The sequence below is a fragment of the Benincasa hispida genome, chromosome 9, assembly GCF_009727055.1.
Source record: "Benincasa hispida cultivar B227 chromosome 9, ASM972705v1, whole genome shotgun sequence".
In the NCBI taxonomy this organism is placed as follows: Eukaryota; Viridiplantae; Streptophyta; class Magnoliopsida; order Cucurbitales; family Cucurbitaceae; genus Benincasa; species Benincasa hispida.
In genome coordinates, this window is record NC_052357.1 from 39595385 (window position 1) to 39616993 (window position 21609).

Consider the following 21609-nt stretch of genomic DNA (forward strand, 5'->3'; position numbering starts at 1 on the left):
ATTGCTTTTGAAAGATAACATTGTACTTGAAACCTTGCTTTGTCATACATGTCACTTTATTTTTGTTTAAAGCATAAAGCAAAGTAATAGTTGATGAATATATTGACCATTACAACATTGATTCAAGAGTTCATTCAAAGGGTTTTCTCCATTATCCTAAGTTTTTAAGCATTGGACAGCTTGAGAGTTCATTCCCTTTCTCAGTAGAATCATCCAGCTTAGGGACCCTTCGCAAGAGGTCCAAGCAACTACAAGATCATAAAACTGCTCCACCTTACTATCTTCTTGTTCTCATCCAACTGCAAAAGTTCCAAAAGCCAAAGCTCAAAACCAATATGAACACTTTGGTGTTTAATATTCTGATGAAAGATCAAAGTTTGTTTGCCTTTTTTACCTCAAAGATTCCAATGCCATACAACTCAATCAATTCACCTGTGGGAGCATGCCCTTTGTAAGGACCCTCCATGTATGCCCAATGCCTGAACTTATACACGATCAGCGGTGGCCCTGTGTAAACCTGAACGATCTTAAGAGCAAACCCACATGGAAAAGTTGAGTTAAAAAGCTTATTAGATGTCTCTGCGGTTTCTTGTTTCGGGTCGTACAATCTGTACTCTGCAAGAAGAGAGGTTGAAGTGAACCATTGTACCCTCCTAACTTTCTTTCCTCCTCCAAGGGTCCTCCCTGTGAAATTAATGAAATTTGGAATTTAGTTATGAAGAAAACCCATTTGAAATTGAGTCTTGGATTGGAGATCTATACCATTGAAACTGAAAGTTATTTTGTTGGGATCCATTATTTTGTAGTCCTCAGGTACTACCTCGTTGATATTTTCCACTTCCCAACTCTTCACCAAGTTTTGCCCCTCTTCCTCCAGAGATTCAGGAGGCCAAATCTTTCCAAACACCAAAGGACAAAAGGGATTGGATATATTTACAGCACATTCTACATATCTTAGGCAGCATATTTTCTATAAAACGTTTTTAGAAGAAAGACTAATAAATGCTCTAGGTATTCTTTGGGCTCTGTTTAGTAATCATTTGATTTTTTTTTTTTATTTTTAGATTTTAAAATTTATGTTTGTTTTCTCACCATTTTTTACTCATGGTTTTCATATTTTCCGTGTAAGGATATGAATTCTTTGCCAACTTCTAGAAACATAAATTTTCATAGTTTTCAAAGTTTGGCTTTGATTTTGAAAACTCTTAAAATATAGAGAACAAAAGATGGAAGTGGTGTTTGTAGACTTAAATTTCAACAATAGAAAACCAAAAACCAAATGATAATCAAATCGGGTCTTAGTGTTTTAAAATTTTTTGGAAGCTTTATTTTTAACTCTATAATCAAAGAAAACTAAACAATATTTCTTAATCCTAATTCAAAAAATTCATGTCAAACACTACTTAATGTTGTGACAACTTTGCAATAATCCTAATTAAAGTGTTCCATTTGAAAACACCTTACCTTCATTACTTTTAGAACACTACTATTTTAGGGGGAATTTTGTCATCCCTAACTTCTACAAAATATTCATGTGAGTGGAGCTATGTTAATATTGGCGTAAAAATATATCAACTTTTACCCTTGCCAAAGTGCCTTTTTTTTTCCTTCATCTTTTAATTTTATAAAATCGAACAGTAAATTATGATAAATATTATATCTCTATATACCTTAAATTTAAGGGGGGAAACATTGATACATCCTCGGCAACACTCATTTTTTTGCAATGCATCTTGTTGTCCAAACATAATTTATCACGTGGCGAACTTTTCCTTATTCATTTTCTTAAATATATTTTTTATTTTTCTCTATGATATGGTTGGAATTACCTGTAAAAAGATTAGTACAGTCTAAGATGCTCCCACGTATTTTTTAACGATTCAATTCTTACCCTCTAGTAAACTTTGGTTTGGAAAATCAAAGATATATCCTTCAAGAAAAATTGTCACCTCATCATGTAACATCACTTTTCAATTAGTCAATAAACAGTCAAATTAACTAAGAAATTATCTAGAAGAATTTTCCAAATTCGAGACTAAAGTATATCTCTTGATACTTCGGGGACCAAATAAACACTAACTCAAACTTTATGGGACCAAAAAGTGCATTGTGCCCTAAAAAACACATTTAACATCAATAAATAAGTCTAGGTAAAAAATATGAAAAAGTTATAACTCTTTTATTCAAACTAATAGTATATGGATGATGTTGTGCAAGTGCACGCGTCAAAATATAATATAGTTCAAACGGCATTGGACGAGTATCGTCCTCAGGGAATGGGATTGATAATCTTCTAACTATTTTAGACATCATTCCAAGTTTACTTGGAGGATCGACTTTGATGCAAATAAAGTAAACTAATTCTAAGAAAGCAATAAAAGTGATTAAGTATGGAGACTTTCAACAAAGAGACGTTCTATGGAATAGACTGTCTTTTATGATTGAAAAAAAAAGTGTTTTTCGTCTTATTTTTCCTTCTTGTTTTAGAGTGCAAAATTTGTGTAATGCATTTTAAATAATAATAATCAAGAAAATCTGCTGTTTCTATATAGTAAAAAAAATTCACTTAAAAGAAATGGGTATGTTCATTACCAATTTCAATGGATTATCTTATTTGAACAATTATAATTTTGTGACTTGAAATATTTGAAGCACTTGGCAAAAAATTAAAAATAGAAAAATAAAATTCTATTTAAGTTTTGGATTATTCAGTTTTTTTATTAGCTCATCCTTTTGAAAAGAGATGAGCGGGTGAATAAGAAAAATTAATTAGGAATTAAATATATATATATATATATATATATATATATTTATTTATGAAATATACATATTAATATTCATGGATCATACCGTTCATCTCACTTCCAATTCCTATCATAATAGGAGCAAGAGTTCTACTTTTTTTCAATGGAAACCAAAAACATTCGACGTATATGGTGTTTTTTGAGTATTTTATTGTTAAGTATAGTTATGATTTTTTCAGTTAACATGTCTATTGATCTATTAAATAGTAGTTATATATCAATATGTATGGTCTTGGACTATCAATAATAATTTGTCTTTAGAGTTGGGCTACTTAATTGATCCACTTACTTGTATTATGTTAATATTAATCACGACTGTTGGAATTATGGTTCTTATTTATAGTGACAATCATATATCTCATTATCAAGGATATTTGAGATTTTTTGCGTATATAAGTTTGTTCAATATGTCAATGTTAGGATTAGTTACTAGTTCGAATTTGATCCAAATTTGTATTTTTTGCGAATTGATTTGAATGTGTTACTAAACTCAATTGTTTTAACTCTTGAACCAATTAACACAACACCTAGATCTAGAAACTAGATAATTAAACAAAGCATTAAAATTCTTCATCAATAATATCTATCGTTTTCTGACAAGTCTAGTGTGTTAAAACGATAATCTAGCATGCATGATCTTATCTTAATCTTCTTGTTACAACAAGATAAAAGACCATAAAATCATTCAAATGTTGATCAAACATTCAAAAGTAGGGGTGTAATTGTTGGGGATTGTATCCTAAATCTCGTGATTTATAATGTATAAATAACGATATTCATTTATTTAATAAATAAGGAGTTATTTTATTTGAAATTTAGATTTGTGTAATTCAATCCAATAAATAAGATATGAGGTTATTTAATGTAACTTAAACATGTATGTGGTTGACATACAGGTATATCATATTTAAGTAATAACTTAAATGGTATGTAGTATATAGATTAGATTGAATGCCTTATCCTAGCGACACTACGGATACCACTAATACAAAATTGGGCTTTAATGTCGGTTTAAAACTGACATTATAGGGATACAATGTCGATTGAAAACTGACATTATAGTTTATAGAAGTTGATGTTACTTGATGTATAGTAAATATGCTTTTCAATAGTCACTCACTGAGCTAGTAACTCACTCTTTCCAATGTTTTATTTTTTTTCAGGTAGCGGTCAACTCCCCATAGGATAGTTGTATTGCTAGTCTGCCACTCGAGGTGCAAGTTTGAGGATTAAGAAAGAAAGAAAAAGAGCTTAGGTGGTTTAATAGTCTTGTCTTTACTTTTGGTCAACATGTACATATTAGGGACTAAGGAAAGTAAATTAGACCCATGGTGCTATGTGTATGTGAATATGTTGTGAAATATGTATAAACTTGGACACCTACTTAAGTTTTATAAGTATGAGATGTTTGTAGGAAGAAGATATGTATGCTAGGTTATGTTATCAGGTGTCTAAGGCTATTCTAGTAGGTGATGTTAGTAGGATAGACAATAGTTGCCATAAAAGGGTTGGTAAATATTGTCTTCACATCTCCTCCTAAGATAGGAAAAGGGTTTTGGGAAGGGGTGTGACAGCTCAAAATGATCTCTCTTGACCTCCATAAACTCTAAAACTCGACACGATGGTTGGCTGAAATCCTAGATTAAATAGGAAAAATTTACCATAATTAAACTAACGATACGATGCTGTGAAGAAAAATCGCTAGCCTTCGTGTGTATGCCACAACGCCGTGGTGCTGCTCTATTGAGCAATCTCTACGTTTCATCTTTAATCATAGTGTCACAACACTGCCCTGAAACTACCTCTCAGATTAGGGCGCTGCACATAGCACTATGGAGCTTCACAACAGCCCTTCTAGGCACTTTTTCTTCCCTTTTTTGGAGATCTAACCCTTCTTGTTTTTATTGGCAAAATTGGTCGTTTGATTGGAGGGAAAAGTGGGTGGGAAGGGGAATGGGTTTACAAAGTCCATGTTTGATTGGTGGGATTTGTTTATTTATCTTGGAAAAGGAAATTCTTAGGAATTGCATACCCATTGAGAAGTGTGGGTTTTCATTTCTTCTTCCGCTTCCTACCACGATTTTCCTTCCTTCCAGCCGTGAAATCATATAGTATTTTGTTACTCAGCAATCGTATAGCATTTGGTAAGCAATCGTGTAGCATTTGGTAAGCGATCGTATAACATTTGGTAGGCGATCGTATAGCATTTGGTAGGCGATCGTATAACATTTCGTTACTCAGTGATCGTGAAGCATTTGGTAAGCGATCGTGTATCATTTGGTAAGCGATCGTATAGCATTTGGTAGGCGATCGTATAGTATTAGATAGGTGATCGTATAGCATTTTGTTACGCCATGATCGTGTAGCATTTGGTAAGTGATCGTATAGCATTGGGTAGGCGATCGTATAGCATTTTGTTACTCAGTGATCGTCTAGCAGAGCTTAACGATCGTGTAGCAGAGCTAAACAATCATGTAGCCGAACTCAGCGATCGTGTAGCATTTGGTAAGCTATCGTATAGCATTTGATAGGCGATTGTATAGTATTGGGTAGGCGATCGTATAACGTTTTGTTACTTAGAGATCGTGTAGCGGAGCTCAATGATCGTGTAGATAATTTAAGCGATCGTATAGTATTTTGTAAACGATCGTGTAGTGGAGCTCATCGATCATGTAGATAATTTAAGCGATCATATTGTTACAAAATTGACAATTAAAGAACACAAAAAAAGAGAGCGTAAAGATAGAGAAGATCGACACACAGATATACATGGTTTACTAACAGTGTATTAGCTACGTCCACGGGCAGAGGGAGAACAGTATTATTAGCGAGACCCCCGTACTTGATTGTTCGAAGCACCAACAAACAGATTTAAGACATTTCAACAAATGTTTGATAGGGACAAGACCCTCAAACTATCTCCACAATGTTATGATATTGTCCACTTTGGGTATAAAACCTCATGGACTTGTTTTCACAATCTCAATTTTTTTTTTTAATTCCCACATACTATTTCTAGACATTGTTTTTCCATGCACAACCAAACATAGTCATCCTTGATTTCCGGTAATTTTATTTCCAGACATATAATTTTCAGACATCCGTAATTCTTGGGTATTGAGAAAACCTCGATCCAAACGACCCTTTAGCGTGTCAAGGACATGATAGCCAACTACATCACTACACCTTTTATTTTGTAAAATTGTTTTTTAGTTTTTTTATAATTCCAAAATAGGAAGAAAATGGCATTGCCCAAATCTGAACTGGAGACCTTCAGTGCGTAAGACTGACGTGATAACTAACTACACCACAACACCATTTATTTTATAAATTGATTTTTTAATTTCCTTTTAATTCTAGTTAGGTTTTATTCTTCCCTATTTACAAGCTTGATAACAATAAGACAAAAAGATAAAATAAACAATCCATTCACAAAAATAAATAAATAAAAAGAAAGAGGCATCGATCGGACTCGAATCGAAGTCCTTCAATGTGTTAGAAGGATGTCATAACTAACTCCACCACAACACCTTTAATTTTGTAAAATGATTTTTTTATTTTTTAAAATTCCAATTAGGTTTTATTCTTCCCTATTTACAAGCTTGATAATAGGAAGACAAATAGATAAAATAAACAATCCATTCATAAAAATAAATAAATAAAAAAAGTGGCATTGCATGAACTCGACGGAAGTCCTTCAGTGTGTTAGAAGGACATGATAACCCTACATCACAACACCTTTTATTTTGTTAAACAATTGTTAAATGAGAAATTTTAGATCCATCACAAATTGCCATGTCATTCATGACGAAATTCAAAATCATCAAATCTGGAACTAATTAGGAATTGACATGTGTCCCAAATTGGAATTGAAGACAAATTCTGATGACGCCACATGATTTCATCATCACCGTTGAATCAGATAAAATTAATTTGACCGAATTTGATATTATTATTTGGGTTAAAGTTCAAATAAGCTAAAAAATTTGCGGAATTTGATCTAAATATCAAATCAGACCCAAGTCTAACTAATCGAGCCCATGGACCAACCAAACCCAAGCCCACGAGGCCCATCAAAGAACTTTATAAATAGAGGAGTGCTCCTCATTTGTGGAGGGAGGAATTTTACATTCTAAAGAGCCTAGAGAGAATTCTCGGAAATACAAATATTCTTCCAAGACTTCACCATCACGCGCTTCGCTTCCTCAGATCAAGCGTACACATTCGACAGAGAGAGAATCAGAGGATCAAGCACTAGAGATCGAACTACATCGCATCAAATCAACATCAACATCAATACCAACTCAAGTTCAGCTTCACGAAATAAGTTTCTCCGGAAGCATCTTGCGAACATTAATCCTCCAAGAAGATCATCAAGCCTAAAGGCCGATCATCTAAGAAGATCAACAAGCCTAAAGGCCGATCGTAAGCCCAAAAGCCAATCATTCAAGAAGACCAACCAGTTTAAAGACTATAGTTTATTTTGAAAAGCATCAAAACATTGTGCATTCGAGATTGTACTCACTTTCTACAAAATTAATACAAATACAAAGTTCAAGTTCCACGAAATAAATTTCTCTTAAAATCTCGTGCGAACAACAATGATAAAATAAATAATCAATTCATAAAAATAAATAAATAAAAAGAAGGTGATGTTGCACAAACTTGAACCTGAGGCTTCAATACGTTAGACTAATGTGATAACTAACTACACCACAACACCTTTAATTTTGTAAATTCATATTTTATTATTATTTTTTATTTCAGTTAGGTTTTATTCTTCCCTATTTAAAAGATTGATAATAAGAAGACAAACAGATAAAATAAAAAATCCATTAAAAAAAATAAATAAAAAGAAAATGGCATCGCTCAAACTCAAACCGGAGACCTTCAATATGTTAAACTGATGTGATAACCAACTACACCACGATACCTGTTATTTTGTAAAATAATTTTTTACTTTTTTTTAATTCCAGTTACGTTTTATTATTCCCTATTTACATGCTTGATAACAGAAGACAAACAGATCAAATAAAAAATCCATTCACAAAAATAAATAAATAAAAAGAAAATGGCATCGCCTGGACTCGAATTGGAGACCTTTTTTTTTAAAATTCCAGTTAGATTTTATTCTTCCCTATTTACAAGCTTGATAACAAGAAGACAAATAGTTAAAATAAACAAACAATTCATAAAAATAAATAAACAAAAAGAAAGAGGCATCGAATCGAAGTCCTTCAATGTGTTAGAAGGATGTCATAACTAACTCCACCACCAAACCTTTAATTTTGTAAAATGATTTTTTTTTTTTTTTTTTTTTAAATTCCAATTAGGTTTTATTCTTCCCTATTTACAAGCTTGATAATAAGAAGACAAATAGATAAAATAAATAATCCATTCATAAAAATAAATAAATAAAGTGGCATCGCAAGAACTCAAACTAAAGACGTTTATTGTGTTACAAGGACATGATAACCAACTGCATCACAATACCTTTCATTTTGTTAAACAATTTTTTAGATTTTTTTTTTTTTAATTCCACTTAGCTTTTATTCTTCCCTATTTACATGATAACGGAAGACAAACAGATAAAATAAATAATCCATTCATAAAAATAAATAAAAAAAAGTGGCATTGCCCAAACTCAAACCGAAGGCCTTTTAATATGTTTGACTGACGTGATAACCAAATACAACACAACCCCTTTTATTTTGTAAAATTATTTATTATTATTTTTTAAATCCAGTTAGGTTTTATTCTTCCATATTTATAAGCTTGATAAAAGGAAGACAAATAGATAAAATAAACAATCCATTCATAAAAAATAAATAAACTTCAGTGTGTTAGACTGATGTGCTAATCTACATCACGACACCTTTTATTTCGTAAAATGATTTTTTAGTTATTTTTTAAATTCCAATTAGGTTTTATTCTTTCCTATTTACAAGCTTGATAACAGAATGACAAACAGATAAAATAAACAATTCATTTATAAAAATAAATAAAAAAAACGAAAGCTGCATCGCCTAGAGTCAAACTAGAGACCAATGAATTAAAGTAATGTGATAACCATGTACACCACAACACTTTTTTTTTTTTTTTTTTTTTTTTTTTTTTTAATTAGTTTTATTCTTCCTTTTTTACAAGCTTGATAACAGGAAGATAAATAGATAAAATAGACAATCCATTCATAAAAATAAATAAATAAAATGAGAGTGGTGTCGCCCGTACTCAAATCAAAGACCTTTAGTGTGTTAAATTGACGTGATAACCCACTACACCATGACACCTTTTATTTTGTAAAATGATATTTTATATTTTATTTTATATATATTTTTAATTTCAGTTAGATTTTATTCTTCCCCATTTACAAGCTTGATAACAAAAAGAAAAACATATAAAATAAACAATCCATTCATAAAAATAAATAAATAAAAAAAGTGGTGTCGCTCGCACTAAAACCAGAGACCTACAATGTGTTAGCTTGATATGATAACCAACTACAATACAACACATTTCATTTTGTAAAATGATTTTTTAGTTTGTTTTTTAATTCCAGTTAGATTTTATTCTTCCCTATTTAGAAGCTTGATAATAGAAGACCGATAAAATAAACCATCCATTCATAAAAATAAATAAATAAAAAGAAAGTGGAATCACCCAAACTCCAATCGGAGACCTTTAGTATGTTAGAATGACGTGATAACTAATTACACCACAACATCTTTTATTTTGTAAAATGATTTTTTAGTTTTTTTTTTTTTTTAAATTTCAGTTAGGTTTTATTCTTCCCTATTTACAAGCTTGATAACAGGAAGACAAACAGAACATCTTCAGTGTGTTAGATTTGACGTGATAGCCAACGACACCACAACACTTTTTATTTTGGGGTTAACTAAACAAATCTATAATATGGTTATGTATACCCAACACCAAGATATTTACAGTTAGATTTATATGTATATATTTACCATTCATTATATGGCTCGTCGGTTTGGATAATCTATGATCTAATTACTTGTTAATTATGTCTAATCTCTAATCACCAAGTCGATGATTCATTTATTTAAAATATAAGCAATCTAATTTTTCTTCAAGTTTGTCTATGAAGGTGGTGGGATTGCTAATTTTTCTCTTATTTATATTCTAAGGTAAAGGTTTTGCTTTATTTCCTACGAATTATTAAACGAAGCACACTTCTTTTCCCGATGAATTATATTATTTTGGGAAAAATATCTTTTTGGTCTCATTTTGGGTCTAATTACCATTTGGTGATTTCAAAATATTACACATTTAGTCCTTAAGTTTTAAGTTTAGTTTTTTACTAAGTTTTAAAATGTTACAATTTTATCCCTGAAATTTGAGTTTTGTTTTAATTTGGTCTTTAGGTTTCAAGATTTTACATTTTTATTCTCAATTTTTCATTAAATACTTACTTTCAAACATTGACGTCAATGTCTCTTTATTTATTTAAAATAACTATGCAATGAAATTTAATTCTTAATCTTAAAATTGATGTAAAATAGTGAAACTTAATTAATTTTAACCACATTAATTATTTTAAATTTATTAATATACATTAAAACTAAAGATGGAAAATGAGTATTTAGTAAAAGATCGAGGTTAAAAGTATAAATATTGAAATCTATGACCAAATTAAAACAAAAACTCAAATATGGATAAGATTATAACATTTTGAATTCTAAACACTAAATTAAAAGCAAATTCAAAACTTATTAAATGTTTAACATTCTGAAACCTAAAGACGAAATAAAAATCAAACTCAAAAGATGAGGGCCAACAAAGGTATTTTTCTCTATTATGTACTATAATCTCATATATAAGAACATAAAAGTAATTTAAAAATTAGTAAATCACTAATTGAATCAAAAGTTTTACTCTAATACTATGTTAAATTATTAATTGATTCAAAAACTTAAATTGATGGATGAAGATAAATTTAATATTATATCAACCTTAAAAACAAAAATCAAAATCAACCGAAGTTTTACAAAAAGAGACACAAATTGCATATAATGTTGCCTTACAACTTCATTTTATACTCATATTATAAGAAAAATGAAGAGGATGACCACGATGACGAGGATTCCATATAACTGCACTAACAATTTTCATATTTATCGTTAAAAAACTTAGTATCCTTTGACTATTATGAAAATAACACGTAGTTTTTAAATTTTAGTTGATAACAATTTAGTTACTCTACTTTAAAATTTATAATAATTTAGTCTTTATATTTTATAATTTATATAATTTAGTTATGTTGAATGAGAAATTTTGGATCAATCACAAATTGTCACGTCATTCACTAAATTAATGACGAAATTCCAAATCATCCAATTTGGGACCAACTGAAGTTGACATGTGTCCCAAATTAAAGTTGAAGACAAATTCCGATGATGCACCGTTGTTTCATCATGACCGTTGAATCATATAAGATTAATTTGAGTCAATTTGATATTATTATTTGGGTTAAAATCCAACTAAGCCCAGAAATGGGCTAAATTTGACCAAAATGTCAAATCAGACCCAAATATAACTATTGGGCCCAAAGGCCTAGCCCATGGGTTAACCAAGCCCACCTGATAACTCTATAAATAGAAGAGCTTCCCTCTTGGGGTAAACAAATCTACAATTTAGAGAGCCCAAGAGAATTCACCAACAACCAGAAGACTCTTAGACTCCTGAAGTTGTAGACTTCCTTGAAGACACAAGTCTACTGAAAACACGAAAAAACTCTTCCAAGACTTTGACTTCAAGAATATCATGTGATTTGCTTTTTCAAGTTAAGCCATACATTCAATTGAAAGAGAATCAAAGGATGAAGTGTTAAAGATCGAACCATAACGCATCAAATCAACATCTACACAGACACAAACTCAAGCTCAACTTCACTAAACAAGTTTCTCCAAAAACCTTGTGCGAACAAATTGGCATGTCCAGTGGGACAACTCTACCTTTCATCTCTCTCAGCATCCAAACTGACATCAAAGAAAGTTGCATCGAAGGTAGCTGCTATAAGCGACTCCTACACGGGACCTGTTACTACAAGAATTTTTACCTATTATGATATTTTTTTCCAACACATTCATTTTCGTTGGCATAGGTGTATTTATCTTGACGAAAATTAAACGTGTCGCCAAAATAGAGTAACATGTACATTTTTTTTAAAAAAATTTATGCCGACGAAAATTGAAACTTTCCCGACAAAAATATGTGTGGGGAAAGGTCTTTAAAAACTCTTCTTCTTGAAAGGTCTTTAAAAACCTCTTCTTCCTTTCCCCCCACATTTCTTTCCCCTTAATTTTTTCCTTTCTCTATCCCTTCCCCCAACCTCCCGACCGCCGACTGCCCCCTCCTCCCCCATTTCGTTTTTATTCTGTGTCCCCTCCACCCCCACCGATCCAACCCTCCCCCTTTCCATTCCCTTCTGTCCCCCCACCTCATTTCCTTTTCCCTTCTGCCACCCTCTCCCCCACCCCCACCGATTCAAACCCCCCATTCTGTTTCCCTTTTCCTTTTCGTCCCCCCATCGTCTCCCTTTTCCTTTCCGTTCCTTCTCTCTTCTCTGTTCCTTTTCCTCCCTCCACCCCCACCGATTCGCCCCTCCCCTCATGTCCCTATTATTTTCCCTTCCCCCTCCATTTTTTACACAAATGGCTACTGCTCCAACACCAAATGCTAACACATGCTACCTTCGCACACCGCATACTACTATCGCACACATTGGTTGGTTCTTCTTCTCTTTGCTTTTTTCTAATAATTATTGGTTTTGTTGCAAATTGGGATTAGGATATTTCTTTGTTTATGAATGAAATTGTTATTCTAACTTTGGTTTGTATATGGATGGATATAATGAAGGATGAATTATTTGTGTATTTTGGTTTTAATTTTGTACATGAGATTCATTTGTTAATATTGAAGTTTAATCTTTCATTTTTATGGATATAATATGCTTAAGTTTTAAAATGGAATTGCTAAGGATGTTTAAAGCAAATTAACTAAATTTCACACTTTTTACTTGCTAGTGTTAAATCATCAATTGACCCAAAAAACTTAAGTTGATAGGTAAAGGTAAATTTGATGTCATATCATCTAAAAAAACCCTAGTAAAGAGTCGTTTTGTTTGATTGATTAAAAATATTGTGAGGAAAAATGAAAATTTCAAAAAAGAAAGAAAGAAAGAAAGAAAGACAGAAAATGGAAAACATTTGACCCTTTAACTTCATTTATTTAGCTTTTATCAATAAAGGTTCACAATCGTAAATATTTGACTATTTTTCCTTACTAATGTTCTCGTCATATGCTTGATGCAGACCGCTTCTTCTGTAAAGTAAGAAGGAAAACTAGAAATGTAGTGATTTCTCTCTTGTTCTCATCATAAAGGCCAAGACTTAGAGATAATAGAATATCTCCTTCATATAGCCAAAACTTAGACATGCTCTATTCATTTAGTTCAACGATGAATAAGGATTGAATTAAGCTTAGAGATAGATTCTCAAGAGAGTGTATTGACGGTGGTGCACAATTCATGGAAGTGGCAAAGTGTCATGTAAATTGAGAGGGGAAAACGAGATGCCCGTGTAAAAATTGTTAGAATTCAATGTCTCAGACATTAGATGGAGTAAAAGGACATTTATTTGCTAATGGAATATATCCTTCATATAGTCAATGGATTTTCCATGGAGGACCGGTAAATAAAATCTCAATTTCAAAGAGTCAGGATTCCTTTAGCTCCTTCAGCGGATGATGGATTAAGGGAAGAACCTACTACACATAATGATACTGATGAGTTATTCAATCTTTTGAATGATTTGCAAGGACCGATGAGAAAAGGGCCATATGATGAAGATGAAGAAGACTTTGGAGATGAAATTCCTGAGAACATCAAACAAAGAGATACTTCAAACATTTTTAACGAGTTGATGGATGAAGCACGTAACCCGTTGTACTCTAGTTGCACAAAATTTTCCTCATTGAACTTCATGGTGAGATTGATGCATATTAAGGTTCTCAATAATTGGAGTAATAAATCTTTTGATATGTTACTAGATTTGTTGAAAGATGTCTTTTCAACTGGTACATGCATACCTAGTTCTTTTTATGAAGCCAAGAGGACATTACGTGACCTAAGACTAGGATATAATTCTATTCATGCTTACAAGTACGACTGCATTTCATTTTGGAAAAGATATTCTAATTGACAAAGTTGTCTAGTGTGTGGTGAGTCTCGATACAAAAAAAATAATGGCAAGAATAAGAAGGTCCAAACAAAATTTTACGTCATTTTCCATTAATATCGAGCTTGAAGCGATTGTTTTCATAAAAAAACATTGCTTATGAGATGCGAACATTGCTTATGAGATGCGATGGCATAAGGATAAATGAGTTGAAACCAATAATGTGTTGCGATCTGAAGGGTAGAAATGTTTTGATAGAGAGTTTCCTAAATTTGCTTCAGACCTAAGGAATGTTCGGTTATCCTTAGCTTCCGATGGATTTAATCTATTTAGGAATATGAGTACTGCATATTGTGTGGCCCGTGATGCTTGTTCCTTACTATTTGCCACCATGAAAATGCATGAAGGAATCTAATTTTTTTTTTTTTTCATGTCTTTAGTTATACCAGAACCAAAGTCTCTTGGAAAAGAAATAGATGTCTATTTATAACCACTTATTGAAGAGTTGAAAGAGTTATGGAAAAATGGTGTGTACACTTTCGATGGCATGAGTTGGGGGTACTTTCAGTTACGTGCATGTTTGTTGTGAACCATTAATGACTTTCCTACATACTAGGACTTGTCAGGATAGAGTACCAAAGGTTATAAAGTATGTCCCATTTGTAAACAAGATAGATCATTGTTTAAGATAAGAGGAAAAATTTCTGTCATGGGTCATCGACATTATCTTCCAGATAACCACAATTGGCTTAAGAGTAAGCAATATGATGGTAAATTGGAGCGTAGACCTCCACCCATTGTAATGAATGGAGATGAGATCCTAGAACAAGTCAATGCACTAAATTTTCTAGTACTAAGTAAGCATCCATCCAAATGGATAAGGAAAAAAAGGACTATTAATTGGACAAAAAAAGTATAGTTTTTGAGCTCCCATACTGGTCTAAACTAATGTTAGGACATAATTTAGATGTCATGCATATTGAAAAAAACATATGCGATAGCTTGCTTGGGACTTTGATGAATATTTAAGGAAAAATGAAAGACACGACGAATGCCCGTTTGTACCTTGAAGATTTGAATATATGAAAGGACTTATACTTATAGAAAGAAGGATCTAAATTTGTAAAACCACATGCGACATATACTTTTACTACAAGTGAGAAGATAGCTTTTTGTAAGTTTTTGAAGTCAATTAAGTTTCCTGATGGGTTTGCCCAAAATATATCATGATGTGTTAGTGTGAATGATGGAAAATTATTGGGATTAAAGACTCATAACTCTTATATTGTACTCCAATGACTTATTCCTATTGGTAACAGTTATGGTTATGGTAGTCACTTCAAATATGAATGATGTAAAATTATGCAGTTATGGTAGCCACTTCAAATATGAGCATTTTAGTGGATTTAGGAACTTCATTTATTTGTTTTGTGGCTATCCGGCAGTTATGGTAGTCACTTTAAATATGTGTGTTTTAGTGTACTTATTGCCACTTTGTGATTTAAATGGCGTTTAAGTGGAACTAGGATACGTTTGTAGCATAGGGGAGGGGGGTGTATATGTTGTAATTGTTTTTTAGATTGTCTAGAAGCCTACTTATGCTCTTTAAAGGAATTTTGTTCTTGGATTTATTTGTAGAGATCCGAGAGTTGAGTTATATGCTTTTGGGACTATCAAACGATGGGTTTAGCCTTGAAATAAATTTAAGTGGATTTAGAGGGGAGGGATTCACTTCGACGTTTTCTATGCATTTTGTCACACCCCACCCCGAGCCCGCCTCCTAAGCCCGAGGAAAGGCGTGAGGGACCGTAGATACCACCTTTTAGTGATGATACCTACTGCCTAATTGAAACCTCTGTACTCTCAGTCAACTTTAAGTCAAGGAATAAACAACAACTGATTTAATTAGCCCATTTTATTACAACAGTGTAACGTTTATACAACTCCAAGACTTAACTACAAAGTTTACAACAACACTTTTAAAACCTTGGATGTGTGACTGTGGCTTGTGGCAAACCTTGACCTTAGCAGCACCCTAGAACTTCTCACCTTCTGCTATCTGGAAAAAAAAAACATGAAAGAAAAGAATGAGCTTCACAATGCTCAGTGAATGGTAAGCAACTTCTAGTGTTATACAAGCATATCATAAATACGAGGTTAACTTTGAATGAGCCTACTCTCAACTCTATCTACATGCACGATAAATAGCTAAACTGATAACTACTTAGAATGAGTATGTTTTCTACCTATACACATGGTAGATAGTTAACTGATACTAATCATAAATGCTTACTCTCTTACGTTCCCTCTATTCCCTATGGGCACATAGCTCCCCGCTTATGGGCTCAGAAACTAGGCCTGCTGGCCCCCTGACCATCCCATATGAGGTTCTTCCCACAGGCTCAGAAACTAGACTTCTCGGTCCCCTGACCATCCCGTGAGGTTCCATTCGAGGCTTAGGAACTAGGTCTATTGACCCCCCGACCATCCTGATCACATAATCTCATTCTCATGCTAAATACTCATTCATAACATAAGGATATACAATTTACTCTAAAATATATGCTTTAAGAATTAAAGGTAAAGCACCACTCACCTTGGTTAGGTAAGAATCTTCATCTTTAGAAGTTCCTTGATCTTCTCGAGCTCCTATTTTGAAATCCTAAAATTCAGATTCAACTTTAATCTCAAATTACTTATTGTTCCACACTATATTTCGAGATACTTTCTTCTACAAACATGCTCTAAAATGTCTCCGAAAGCTTACCTTAAAATATTAGCTCAGATCTCTTCGTGGTTTGGCCAGAATCATCAAAACATTAAGACTAGCCGATAGCTCGACTAACTGTCTTTTCTTCACTCTCCAGCCCGATTCCTTAGAGCTTCTTCTCCGGAAGCCCAACCTTGAAAACTAGACTCTCTCATCTTTCAGGTGGCTTTGGAATCACTTAGAGCGCACGGGTATTCTGGGAGAACTCTTCGTCCTAATTTGATGCTACTTCTAGACTTCACTGTCCGACAACATCTCTTCCTCTTGGAACTTCTTGATCAACACATGGTTTTGCTACCAACGTATGCCCTTCATGATCAATGCATAGTCTACTCCAAATATACCTTCTAACACTCTTCTTTACACTCTTTGAAGAGGATTTGGCTTATGGATTGAAGAAACAATTTGTGGTGGTATTTATAGGCTAAAAGAAATGATCATTCTCATCTTTTAAGGCTTCTAATGCAAGACACCTCCTATTCTTGAAATGTTTACACCATGTTTTGCCACCACCTATTCCTTTGCCATTCACCTACTCTTATGCCACTCACCTGCTTGAGTTATCTTCCTCATGCATAAGACTTGCTTTGCATGAAACTTAATTCATCTAGCTTCTACTAACTCAAGTCTCAACCTTCTCTCGGTGTAGCCATTTGTCTGGATGAGCTCATCAGCCTTGCGTAATTCAAGCCTTAGCACTGATCCATCATTTAGTCCATCATGCTGCTCTTGCACATCATCTCTTAGCTTCATCGTCTAATGAACCTCTCACTGTCGCTTAACATTCAACCTTCTCACTGTCTCTTACTATAACCAATCGTCTAGTGCCTGCGTCCATCACATAGCACTAACGCCCGATCATGTAGCTTAATCATTTATTAAACATCTCGCTCTCAGTGATCTCGCTCTCAACGATCTCGCACATAGTGCATCACATAGTTGCTGTGCCCATCCTTTAGCTCTATCGTGTAGCGCTGATGCCTTATCGTCTAACGCATCTGCCTATCGTTTAACGCGTCTGCTTATCGTGCAACGCCATTGCCCAGCGTCTACGTCTAGCGTTTGGCCTATCGCGTAGCGCCATCATGTAGTCTACCGCTTAGTGCCCGCGCATCATCTAGCGTTTCAGCTTATCGTCTAGCGCCTACTCATCGCTTAACGCTCTCTTTAGTGCTATCGTCTAGCGCTATTGTCCAGCTTCTACGCTTATCGTCTAACGCTTACATTGATCGTGTAGTGCCATCTCCTATCATGTAGCTTTATCATCTAGCACATCACTTCACATCGTTTAGCACCGCCTACAACTACACGATTGTCTAGCGCTTCATTCAACGCTCGCACAGAGCTATACGATCGTCTGTCCAACATCTTGTGCTCTCTCTCGATCTCTCTGCTCTTGCTCACGCAGCCTCAACGCATGAGCAACTCTTGGCAATGCCTCTTGCCATTGCTTCAGCCAACATGCGTCCTACCTCACAAACGTGTGGTTGCCTTCGGCTTTATAGTACACTTAGCCTCATCTCATGCGTTAATGTTTCCTAAAACCCAACACATGGCTTCTTTTTGGCTTCAAACTTAGCCAAATTTCACCAATTAAGGCTTACCTCAAAGCTACTCAAGGAAAATCTATTCAACACTTAGAAATTTCTTTGTCTTCAACATAAGATTTAACTTATACTTAGTTAATTCCCTTAATTATCTGCTTAAGTAGGGAAATTGAAATCTGGGTTTCACATATTTGTTGCTACTTTATGGTTTAAATGGCGTTTAAGTGGAGCTGGGACACGTTCGTAGCTTGGAGGGGGGAAGAGGGGATGTATATGTTGTAATTATGTTTTAGATTATCTTGAAGCCTAATTGTGGACTTTAAAGGAATAAGTTTTTGGCTTATTTATAGGGATCCGATAGTTATGGAGGTTTAAAGAGTGTTCATCTATTTGTTTAAGTGGATTTACGACATGCTCGTACTGTGGGAGAGGGGTTCACGTCTTAATTATAACCATTTTAATCTTTTTTTACATAGTAAAATCCTTGTTTGTTGTGTTCATGTTTTAATTATGAACATTGACAACATGTTTGTAGCTTGAGAGAGGAATCATTCCTCATAACCATTTTAAACATTTTGTTTTTCATATTTCAGGTTGTTCGTGTAAATTCTTAAAGATCATTTTTTTTGGAGATTGCGAGAAGATTTTGTGACATGATTATTTAGTTTGGTTTAGTATCTCACTTATTTTGGCTTAGGGAAGATTAAACTTTTTTTTTTTTTTTTTTTTTTTTTTTGTATAGGGGATTTTTGTAAAAAGTTAGAAAAGCTCAAATTTAATGGTATATACAGTTTTTGTTCGTAAAATTTTATAGCATGTGTATTGAATATTAGTCTTATTTTTAAATATATAAACTTACTTTGTTATATTTATCCCCAATTGATTTGTTTGAAGATTAATTTTTGTTTGTGCATAATTAAGTATTAAGGAAATAAAAAATTAGTTATTTAATTATTACAAAAAATATATAAAACTATAGACAACTTATGCCGATGCAAATAAATGTTGGCAGAAATCTGTCTATTGAACTATTTTTTTTTGTTTAGGACTATGCTTTTCCCGACGCAAATTTTATTTTGTTGAGAAAAAACATATGCCGACACAAGCAATTTTGTTTCTGAAAATGGTATTTATGCTAACGAAAATAGTTTTTGTCAGGAGGAACTTCTCCCAACATGGATACGACGATAATTATGCTAATGCAAAAAAATGCGTTGGCATAACATATCCCGACATTTTTAATACTTTGCCCGGCGTTTTTTTGTGTGCGAAAAAGTAAAAAATTTTGTAGTGTGTCACCCGTAGTCGTTCAAAGGAGGTGATGCAAGAGCAAAAACAAGGTTCCATCATCGTGCACAACATCTTGAGGTAGATGACAAAATCTCCTAAAGGCGGGATTGTCATCAAGGAGAATCCTAGAGAGAAAACCATCGGAGGTTTTCACAGTGCAAAGCGAGATCGTCCCAATTTCGTTATTTCATAGAATTTACAAAATTACATAATAAAGAAGGAAAAAAGATTATGGATTCTAAATAAACTTACAGCATGCTAATTTCCAAAGAAAAAAGAAAGTAAAAACATTACCTTTGAAGAAAACCTTCTTCAAGATCTTCCATGAACATATCTTGATCCGGTCTTCCAAAAGCGACACCACCAAACGGAGCCTCTGTATTCTGCTTAGGGTTGAGAACTAGGCAGGAGTTGTGGACTCTGCCTTAGGGTTTTTGGAAAAAGGGAAGGAGATGGAGAGAAAAAGCGGGATTTTTTCTTCTCTGTGAGCTTTTTCTAGAGAGAACCATTCTCTCACCGTTTCATGGAGGATGATGAATGAGAGCCATTCATCTTCCCTACATCATGTAATTGACGAGAGATTAGAGGAAGGGAGTTGTAATTCCCTCCCTTTAAGTAAAATTAATTTAAAATAATTTAAATTAGTAATATATATATATAACTATTTTATTATATATATATACACTATATGTTATATTAAATATAACATATAGCCTATAGTTTTATATTGCATCGAATACAACATAACCTATAGTTTTAATTTCTCTCAATAATACATGGCATTTAATATAAATCACATTTATATTAAAATCAACTATATGAATCTCACTCATATAATTAATATTTAAATCATATCCAAATATTTAATTCCTCTTAACTTATTTATGGTATTTAATATAAATCATACTTATATTAAATTTAATTACATGAATCTCATTCATATAATTAGTATTTGAATCATATTCAAATTCCTCTCGAATTACTTTAAATTATAATGTATCAAATACATTTTATTAATTATATCACATATATAATTAATTTAATTAATTATATCATATATAACTAATTTCTTCAATTAATTTGAACATTTCAAATTGATCAAAAAATAATTCTCAATTAAATCCATGTTGAGCTACAGGGGACCTTATAGACTTGTAGATTGAAGCTCCAACGGTACTTGGATAATTAATTGAACTCTTTAATTAAATTACCCAACATCCATTAACTGCCGGTCATTCCACTAAAGATCGACAACTGCACTCTTCATACTATAGATAAATTTCTGTGTCCATTATATATAACCAATCAACAGTGCAATGACTCTTCACAAATTGCTCGTAAGTATAGCTAGGCCAAAATTACCGTTTTGCCCTTGTAGTTACATCAAACTCCTTAAGTACCACTGATTTCTCTAATGAACAATAAGTCATAGTCCAACTATAACCAAGTTCCTCTCGGGCCAAGAGAGGGTGTGACCGAGAGGGGGTGTGACCACTATGTTCAAGCCCCAGAATCAGCCCTTAAGGGAGTAATTTATCTACTTGCCCCGATATTGGAGAATGAGTGAATTCCGTCTTGTGTAGCTGTGTTCCCAGCTCCCTAACTAGAGGAATCTCCAAAATGGTAGGCCTATTGAGTTGGTAATCTGGCTACTCTCACCCATACAAATCAAAGGACTGTCTTCATGAGCAGGAGATCATAACTCACTCAAGATACAGGTCATGTCACCGATGGTCATCCTAGTGAAAGTCTCTATCATCAACAACATTATATAATGAGACTAACCATTTCATGGTCTAGTCTTATACAAACTCTTTGTATAGGTTATCCCTGCTCACATGTCTCCACATGAATGATCAGGATCAGATCACTTGTAGCACTTTACAACATTTGTAACACCTACAAAGTGAGTCGTATCCGTAGTGTCACCAGGATAAGGTACCCAATATTATCTATCTACTATAGACCATTTAGGTTATTATTTTAACAAGATCCAC

General features: G+C 33.2%; 1 pseudogene; it reads right to left on the reverse strand.

The window, feature by feature from the left end:
- Positions 1–151: 151 nt before the first annotated feature.
- On the reverse strand, positions 152–17528 carry LOC120084709 (annotated as a pseudogene).
- Between the last annotated feature and the right edge of the window lie 4081 nt (positions 17529–21609).